The sequence below is a fragment of the Phasianus colchicus genome, chromosome 7, assembly GCF_987193195.1.
Source record: "Phasianus colchicus chromosome 7, bPhaCol1.hap1.1, whole genome shotgun sequence".
Classification (NCBI taxonomy): Eukaryota; Metazoa; Chordata; class Aves; order Galliformes; family Phasianidae; genus Phasianus; species Phasianus colchicus.
Genome location: NC_143442.1, coordinates 22364824 through 22373221, shown reverse-complemented (window position 1 = coordinate 22373221; position 8398 = coordinate 22364824).

The window sequence follows — 8398 nt, the reverse complement described above, 5'->3', positions numbered from 1 at the left end:
GAAAAAGGAAGCGTGATTCCTGCATTTGAATTGCATGCAGCCTGTTTCCTTTACCAATAAGTAGAGCTTATATATACTTTTAATAATATAAAAGCTGTTACTTGCTTTTATTAGGTTGTTTTGTTTTTGTGTGGTTGGGTGTAACCTCATTATACTTTACTGTATATATAGAATTCAATATTGATGATATTTATTGCTAGTAAAATGGTAAATGAAAATGAGAATAATATAACATTAAAAAGAAAATCTTTTTAATGCAACAACTGTTTTGCACATTGTATTCTTTAAGAGATTCTTTAAGTGGGAAGTCTTTGATTTTTGCAAGGTCTTGAGAAAAAAACCTTTCCTTTTGCATTTAAACCTGAAATTAGAAATGCAGATTATATATTTACAGGATTGTGCAGCAGCTCAGCACTCAAGATACTGTAGTTTATCAGTGACTTTTAGAGGCATGCTCTGCCAAGGAAGCCTGAAAATGTAATTGAAAAAATGCATAGCAGACACAGACAAAAATAAGTGTATTGATGAATATGCAGAATAGAAAAACTTGAAACTTACTAAAGGCTGAAAATTTTGAGGTATAATCTGGTTTAACCTTAAAATAAAATGCTGTCCTTTACCAACTACATCAACAACAGAAAGACTCTGGGCTTTCATTTGCTTTTTGTTTTCTTCTGTGCTGCAGATTAGCTGCTGCAAATGTTTGAAGCTGTGGGTCTGTGTTGTGCTCTGTGAGAGAAGCAGAAATGCTGTGCGTTTGTGGCTGTGACCTGGTAAGCATCCAACACTCTGGCTCTGGGAATGGAGCTGTGTTTGTGAGGGGTAATTTGGGGCTGGTCTCTGATGTCTGCTTTACACATAACAGAGGGATCCAAAGGTTTGTTGGTTTGACTCCTATTTCCTGCAGCTAAAAGCTCTTTTTGTGCTATTCCAAAGGACTTCTGGTAATTAGAAATCTGATTTTTAATCTTTCCTATTGCTGATGTATTTACATGGTTTATAGGTGATCCAAAGACTAAACCATAGCTTTGCTAGTGGAGTCATGGAAATATCTGAAATGAGCAGGGCTTCTTCTTGGCAGATCCAAAAAGTGCACTCCAGTGCAACAATTCTAATTCTGCAGATATTCTGCTCAAAAAAGCAACTTCACATGCATGAGTATCACCTTGGATTGTCAATAGAAGAGAAGTAATTGTATTTGTGGGGCTTAGCAGGACTGGAACAAGAATTATGAAAAGGTTTTTCTTTCTTATTCTATCAAAAATAGTTTAATTTCTTACAATGAATTGAAAATTAGAAAGAATGAAGAAAGAAGTCATATGTGGCAGTCTGGGGATTTGTCATGCAGTTTACAAATTCTGACTGATTTCAGTAAGCTTGGAGGCCAAGAAGAGATTTGGTGTGAGCTGATGAAGTAGATGATGAAGGCTGAGAGGAAGGGCTGGCAGTGATTCTGGTGGCAGCCACCAGCAGGCATAAGAATGTGGGAAGGATTGATGGATGGCCTGTGTGGCACAGAAGCCAATGAAACAGGTGGGCCCTGCTTTGCCTAATGAAGGTTTTAAAGGATACTACCTCTGACTGCACAAGCTCTGTATACTCAAGAATTTTAAGTGGAAGATGTATTAGGAAAGTTTGCTATAATGTCAAGATATTAAACACTCCAAATCATTCTTGTCAGTCCTGAAAAATCTAAATTTTTATAGTTTTTTTCCAATGAACTGTAACAGTTTTTTATAGTTATTAATTAATTATTGCTTGTTTTCTTGCCATCCAAAGGGACCCTGACAAACTCGAAAGCTGGGCTCTTGTAAATCTAATGAGGTTCCACAAGGCCAAGTGTAAGATGTTGTACTTGGGCCACAGCAATCCCAGATATGTGTACAAAAGAATTTCTTAAGAGTAGACATGCTGCAAAGGACTTTGGGGTCCTGGTAAATGAAACATTTATCAGGAGCCAGTAGTGTGTGCTTGCAGCTTGGAAGGCCAACTGTATCCTGGGCTGCATCAAGACAGGTGGCCGGTAGGTTAAAGAAGGTCACTGCTCCCCTCTACTTTGCCTTTATGAGGCACCATTTGGAGTACTGTGACTAGGTTTGGGGTCCCCAACACAGGAAAGATGTGGAGCTTTTGGAAAGGGTAGAGGAGGGCTACAAAGATGATCAGTGAGCTGGAGCACCTCTCCTATGAAGACAGTCTGAGAGAGATCAGCTTGTTCAGTCTGGAAAAGAGAAGGTTCTCATGAGACCTCAGTGCAGCCTTACAATATTTAAAGGGGGATTACAAACTGGAAGAAAAACAACTTTTAAAAGATGTAGATAGTGATAGGACAAATTCTATGATAGGATAGATTCTATTATTCTATTCTATGACAAGGGGGGAATGGTTTTAAACTTAAGGAGAGAAGATTTAGATTAGACGTCAGGGGGAAGTTTTTCACAAAGAGGGCAGTGGAGCACTGGCACAGGCTGTCCAGAGTGGTTTTGGATCCCCATCCCTGCAGGGAGATGTTCAAGGCCAATCTGAATGAGGTCCTGATCTGGTGCTTGGTCCAGTGGTTGGCAACCCTGTCTGCAGCAGGAGGTTGAAACTAGGTGATCTTTGAGGTTTCTTCCAACACAAACCATTCTATGACTGTATGAATAAGGCAGGAAACTGGAAACAAAATATTTGTTTTTAGGATAAAAGGCAAAAAGGAGTCTGGATTCAATCACTAATTATAGCCAGAGGACAGACAAGTTTCTTATGAGTAAAGTGTAGAAGATGGCCACAATCAATTATGAAAAAAGATTTATAAGATGAATGAAAAAAAATTATTTCATAGAATAATGTTAATCAACCAGAATCCTTGCAAAACGGGTAAGGAAAACAGTCCCATGGCCCTGTCTTTATTTACTTGTTTCAAATACATCTGTATTTGGAATATACTTCTGATTCATTTAAACCAAACGTTTCAAAAATCCTGAAGTGTAAGGCCAAGTAGAAATAAGTAATAAAAGTCAGAAATAGTTTAAATCTCTTAGAAAATAATGCATCTGCTGAAGTAGCACAGAGCTGGAGGAGCCTTCAGTCCAGGTGACCATTTAATTCAGGATAAATATCTTTCTTCATCTCAAAACACAACTTTGCAAAACCTGAAAAAGAATGATACTGCCATAGTTTTACTGAAAGGCCTTAGTGTGACGTTCCAAATAGATGTTACTTTTCCATGCAGCCTGAAGACAAATTCAGCAGCCTGAATAGCTCGTCATAAAAGGATGCAGGAGTCATTCAGATCAGCTGGCCAGGTTGTGCGTGGTGGGCACAGCCTGGAGGGAGCTCCGCTGCAGGGCCACTGCTGTGTGCTCAGCTCTGGGCAGAGGGAGGATAATGCCCAGACAGCTCCCTTTGGTGAAAAAACATAATCTTTGCTTAAAAATATGAAGTACTTACTGAAGCAATATAGTACATCAATACTTGCCGTCAGAGTATGTGTACACTCAAAAAGATAAATTTTAAATTTCATACGTAATGTAAGTACAGAAATGTTTTTTTGCAGTACCCTGCCCTAGGAATGGAGTTGCATACCTGTCTGTGAGCTGCCACTGGCTGTGCTCCCTGAGATTTCTTTTGTCTGTGTGCATTGATAAGCTTCCTCACAGTTTGTGGCACTGAAAGTTATCAGGAGGAATTAATTCATTGGCTTTTCAACTTGCTCGCTGGTTCATGGGGAGGATATGGAAGGTTGTAATGGCTTTTTCTTTAGGAACAATCATCAGATAAAGTAATATATACTATGACCCTGTAAGGAATTTTTTTATCCTTTTCTTTCTTTACATACAGAAATGCATGTTACATATTTTGTAAAATTTTGTTACATGCACTAATTCAGTGCAGGACAACATTCTGTGATAATCTTTTTATGGAAGTTTTTAAGTGTTACCTTATTAAGTAAAGATTGCTGCATGACTTTGTTCTACTCTGCCCTATTTTTCCCATCTCTCAGTATGAGCTGTTCTGAAATTATGTTCATGTACTAGAAGACTAGAAGTGCCAAGTACCTAATTTAGCACTCAACAGTTCCATCCAAATTTCAGCTGTTGTATAACACCAAAAACTGTAAGGATGAAAAACTTGAGAAATCCTTGCCTCAGACTAGAAAATGATCAGCACTTTGGATCAGACAGTATTATTGATATTCCACTGAAATAGTAGCTTATCCTCAAAGTGGCCTGAATGACTTTAACAGCCTGCTTGTAAAGTGCGTGACCAGTGAGTGAGATCAGTATAGCATCTGATTCCCGGTGACCTCTGATGTGTGTGTGCAGAGAATTGATAGAGAAAGCCCGAGGGTGACAAGCTGCTTGTGAGTTGGGCAAAGCGAGAACAGAACAAGTACCGATCAGTGGGATTTTAAAACATTGCTGTAGATGAGAAACAAGTCCCACAGTTAGGCTGGGAGGCATTCTGGATGTGTTTGAAAATCCTGACCATTCTGACTAAAGTTTCAGAAATATTTTAAGGTTATGAATCAACACTATTAATTACATTTGAGACCATTCTTTCAAAACACATTAGTTCACGTACAGCAATTTTGATGAAGCAATGAAAAATAATTTCCACACTTTCCAGAATATGTTACTTCCCAATTACAGATGTAATTCTTTCCATTTGTAAAATCGTTATTTCTTTAGCCACTGAATTCTATCCTTGAGGAGCATTTCTAAGGCACAGGGTGAACACCAAATGCTGAGGAACAGAACAGTAACAACACTCAATCTTGGTAAAATAACCACTCTTTGGTAACAAAGGTTGCATCTAAGGCTCCTTCAGTGCTTAATAAACATAATAAACTGAAAGTCAGGAATCTGTAAGAACATCCATAGACTAGCAAACACACAAGGATTGCAACCGGCTCCAGCACTTACTTCTAGAAATGAGTTTTCTCAGTGTGAGGAGCTCTGGCTTATTACTTCTAAAAATAGCTCATATTTCTTATCCTCTTCCAGTTCACTGTGGCTCTCAATGATTGTGATTAGTGTCAGTACATGCCCTGGAAACTAGCTGCTTTTTGTAAAGTCAGAAATACAAGAAGGAAGAGGGAGAACGTATTTTGAATCCGTAAATGTCCAGTTAACATAGGCACTACAGAAAGGCATACTATGAAGACTCTTCTTTTAATTGTTCACTTTCCAAATGATCCTCATTCAGACTCCCAAGACAAAACCAGAGATTTTTCTTCTCAGGATCACAGCAGTTAACTCCTGGTCAGTAGTGTGCCAGAATCCAGAATCATCCAATATTGGGAATGAACACAAGTATAAAGCCCTCTTTGTCCTCCTTTCCCTAGGACTGCATGAAATACAAGCTACAGTATAGGATAACTCTTCCTTGATTTCTGACTTTTACCCTCATCTAACCTCCTTTACTTCAGAGACATTTTGCTACATACTGCTAATAGTTCACTTTGAAACTGAAAGAACACAAGGTGGTGGTCTGTATAAAGTCTTTGTGACAGGCTGATGCTAACAAATTCCATGGCTAGGGCAAGCAGGCTGCAGGGAGTCACAATGTAATCAAACCTCGTGAGAAAAATATGTTTGTTCTGTTTTCTTGTGCAAGCAGAAGGACACAGTGAGGTCCAAACAGAACATAGGAGTCATTGAAAAGCACTGCTGACAATCACACTCTCTCTGTTACTTCTAGAGTTAGCGCTTCAGTCATGTTTTTCAAAGTAGTTGTGCCTCATATGATACCTAGTGTGGTGAGTACAGTGGTTCCTTTTATTCAGCAAGCAGCACAGCACTAACCCCTGATCACACTGAGCCAACCAACACCTGAGCATGCTGCAGACATCTCACCAAGCCTGCTCAGTGGGATGGCACAACCTGACAGGTGAGTTAGTCCTCATCTCCTTCCCCGCAGCCACAAAGGTGACCTGAGGCATGCCTGTCTCCTGCTTTTGGTACCTTCTGTCCGAACAGACCAGATCAAGATCCATATCCTTGTTACTGCACAAAAAGATTCCAGCTGGAGCTATGGACAGATTTCCTTTGTAGAAACGAAGGCATTCCCCTTATGGTATGGAGTCTCAGGTTCTGCAGACAACCAGAAACTATTTCTCCTTCCCAAGATGAAATAAATCCTTGAGGAAACTGTGTTCAAGAAATGTGTGCAGCAGGACACAGATAGCTTCATTTCCCATGAAACACTTCTGATATTTCTCTGATACCTGCCCAGGAAATATAGGTTTAACACTTTTATTTTTCACAAGAATGCCCTTATTTCCTCAGCAGAAAGAAATGGACAACTTATGAAGCATTTTATAGGGAATAAAAAGTAATTAGACAAAGTAATAAGTCACTGCAGAGCTTGCTGCAGGACATACAATCCAACAGACTATAATGGTACTTGGAAGGATACAATAAGATCAGGGTATGCTTTATTGTTTCCCCAGACACAAAAACTCATATGGAAAAAGACACAAAACCAGTTTATTCAGAGTCTTGCAAAGATTCATAGTCCTGTCTCATTAGCGACATGTCACTCACACAAAGACCTTTGTAAAACAAAGGTTTTCACTTTTTCTAAAAAATGATTTCAGCAAGGAACTTCAAAATTATTGCCAACTTGAGACAGCTATTTACAAGATTGTTTGATACACCGCTTGGTGTAAGTATGAGCATAATGAAACACAGGTTCTTCAAAGCCTGCTTCCTCTGCAGAGTGCCAGCCATGCTGAGCAGTGAATGGAACCTCACTTGTTGGGTTATTGGGACTTGAGTCTGGGATTCTACTAAGGGCACGATTTAAGGCTTTGTTGCAGTTACTTCAGAAAAAGAAAACAACAACAACAAAAACCCTCTCTCCTCAGTTCAGGATTAAAAACTATTCACTGTGTTTAAAGTTGCATTAAATTTTTTTGTCCTAATTAGCAGGTGAATGTGGCTACCTTTAGAATTCAGTGAGTAGTAACATACTCAACCCTGTGTTCATCTTTTGTTTGTTTCTGTGATGTTCTGAATGTGCACTGAATGCTTGTATGTTTCTGTCAGTTCCACTTCTCAAGCCTTCCAATACTGATTAACGAGATAGGAGGGACTTTTCCCACTGTTTTGCCAACAAGACTCTCTCTGCCTGCATGACAAACACACAGGGCTTTAAAGTAGGAGATGTCTGCTGCTCACTAGTGAATAAAGTGATACCATCTCATTGTGATCACAAAACTCCACAACAGGATCTCTCTAGTTTTTGTTTTCAGTTCATCAGTGCCAGCCTGTACAAATCCCAGTGCATTATTTTCTGATTTACCGTATACACAGTTTATGAACTGCAATAGTCTGCAATCTATACCTCTAGCCACTTAAGCTAGTTTACACTAATTTAACCTTCACAGCCATTTTTGAGCTACAGGTGAAAACAAGCGTCTATCTGCTGCATAGAGATATGGAAGCAAACAACAAGCAAAGCAGCTTGCTTGTAAATCCTTGCAGCTGGAGGGTTTCCAGCCTGCCTGGTGCAAGGCCGTGTCCAGCAGTGCTGCATGGAGCTAGAACAAAGCTGTGGGAAGCTGCTCTGGGGTGTTGCACAGGGTGGTCCTGTCACACCTAGTGGCATCCAGGGCCAATGTCACAGTGAGGAGCTGCTATCCACTGGAAGCGTGTGGGGGTTGGTTTGGTTTTCCTTGGCGGCTGGTTTTTCGGGAAGCACAGCAGCTGAAGCTGGAGGCAGTGACTGCATTGTGGGAGCACACAGCTCTGCCTGTAACAAAGGCTCTGTTGTGCTGGTACACAGCAAAGCTCCCAAGGCTCAGGATGTTTTCAGCGTATTTACTTCTATTCATGGTTGGGTAAATCTGGCATGCTTGCTGGAAAATAATAACATATACGAAGGCTCGTTTTAATCAAATTGATCCTTGGAACAAATATACACCATGATTTCCTTTTACTGGTAGTTCACATGGCAAAGGTCATTAACTATGCCTCTGGGTTTCCGGAAGGACCTTAAACAAAATTGTTAATCTCAGATTCTATCCTGCCAAATCACTCAGCAGAGGACACACGGAAAAGAAGAGTCAGAAAACCTGTTACAACATGTTGGTGTTCAAACTAGCACAGCTCTAGCCACGGCATAGATTAGAGCAACTATTGGGTTGCTCTGTCTTAAAGCATTAAAGCTACTGCAGGCTGCTTCCCAGACTCTTGTCCCTCACTCCGTTTGTATAACCAGGGTTGTCCAACCCATATGCAGAATCTGAGACATAAATTTCACACAGGTAGTGATTGTCCAGCCTGTGTCAAGATCTCCCTGCCAAAAGCTCCTGTCAATTCAGCATCATCCACAAATTTACTCAGTATATGTTTGAGTGCAGCAACTACATTATTTAAGAGGACTGGCCCCAGAAAAGGAGCCCTAGGAA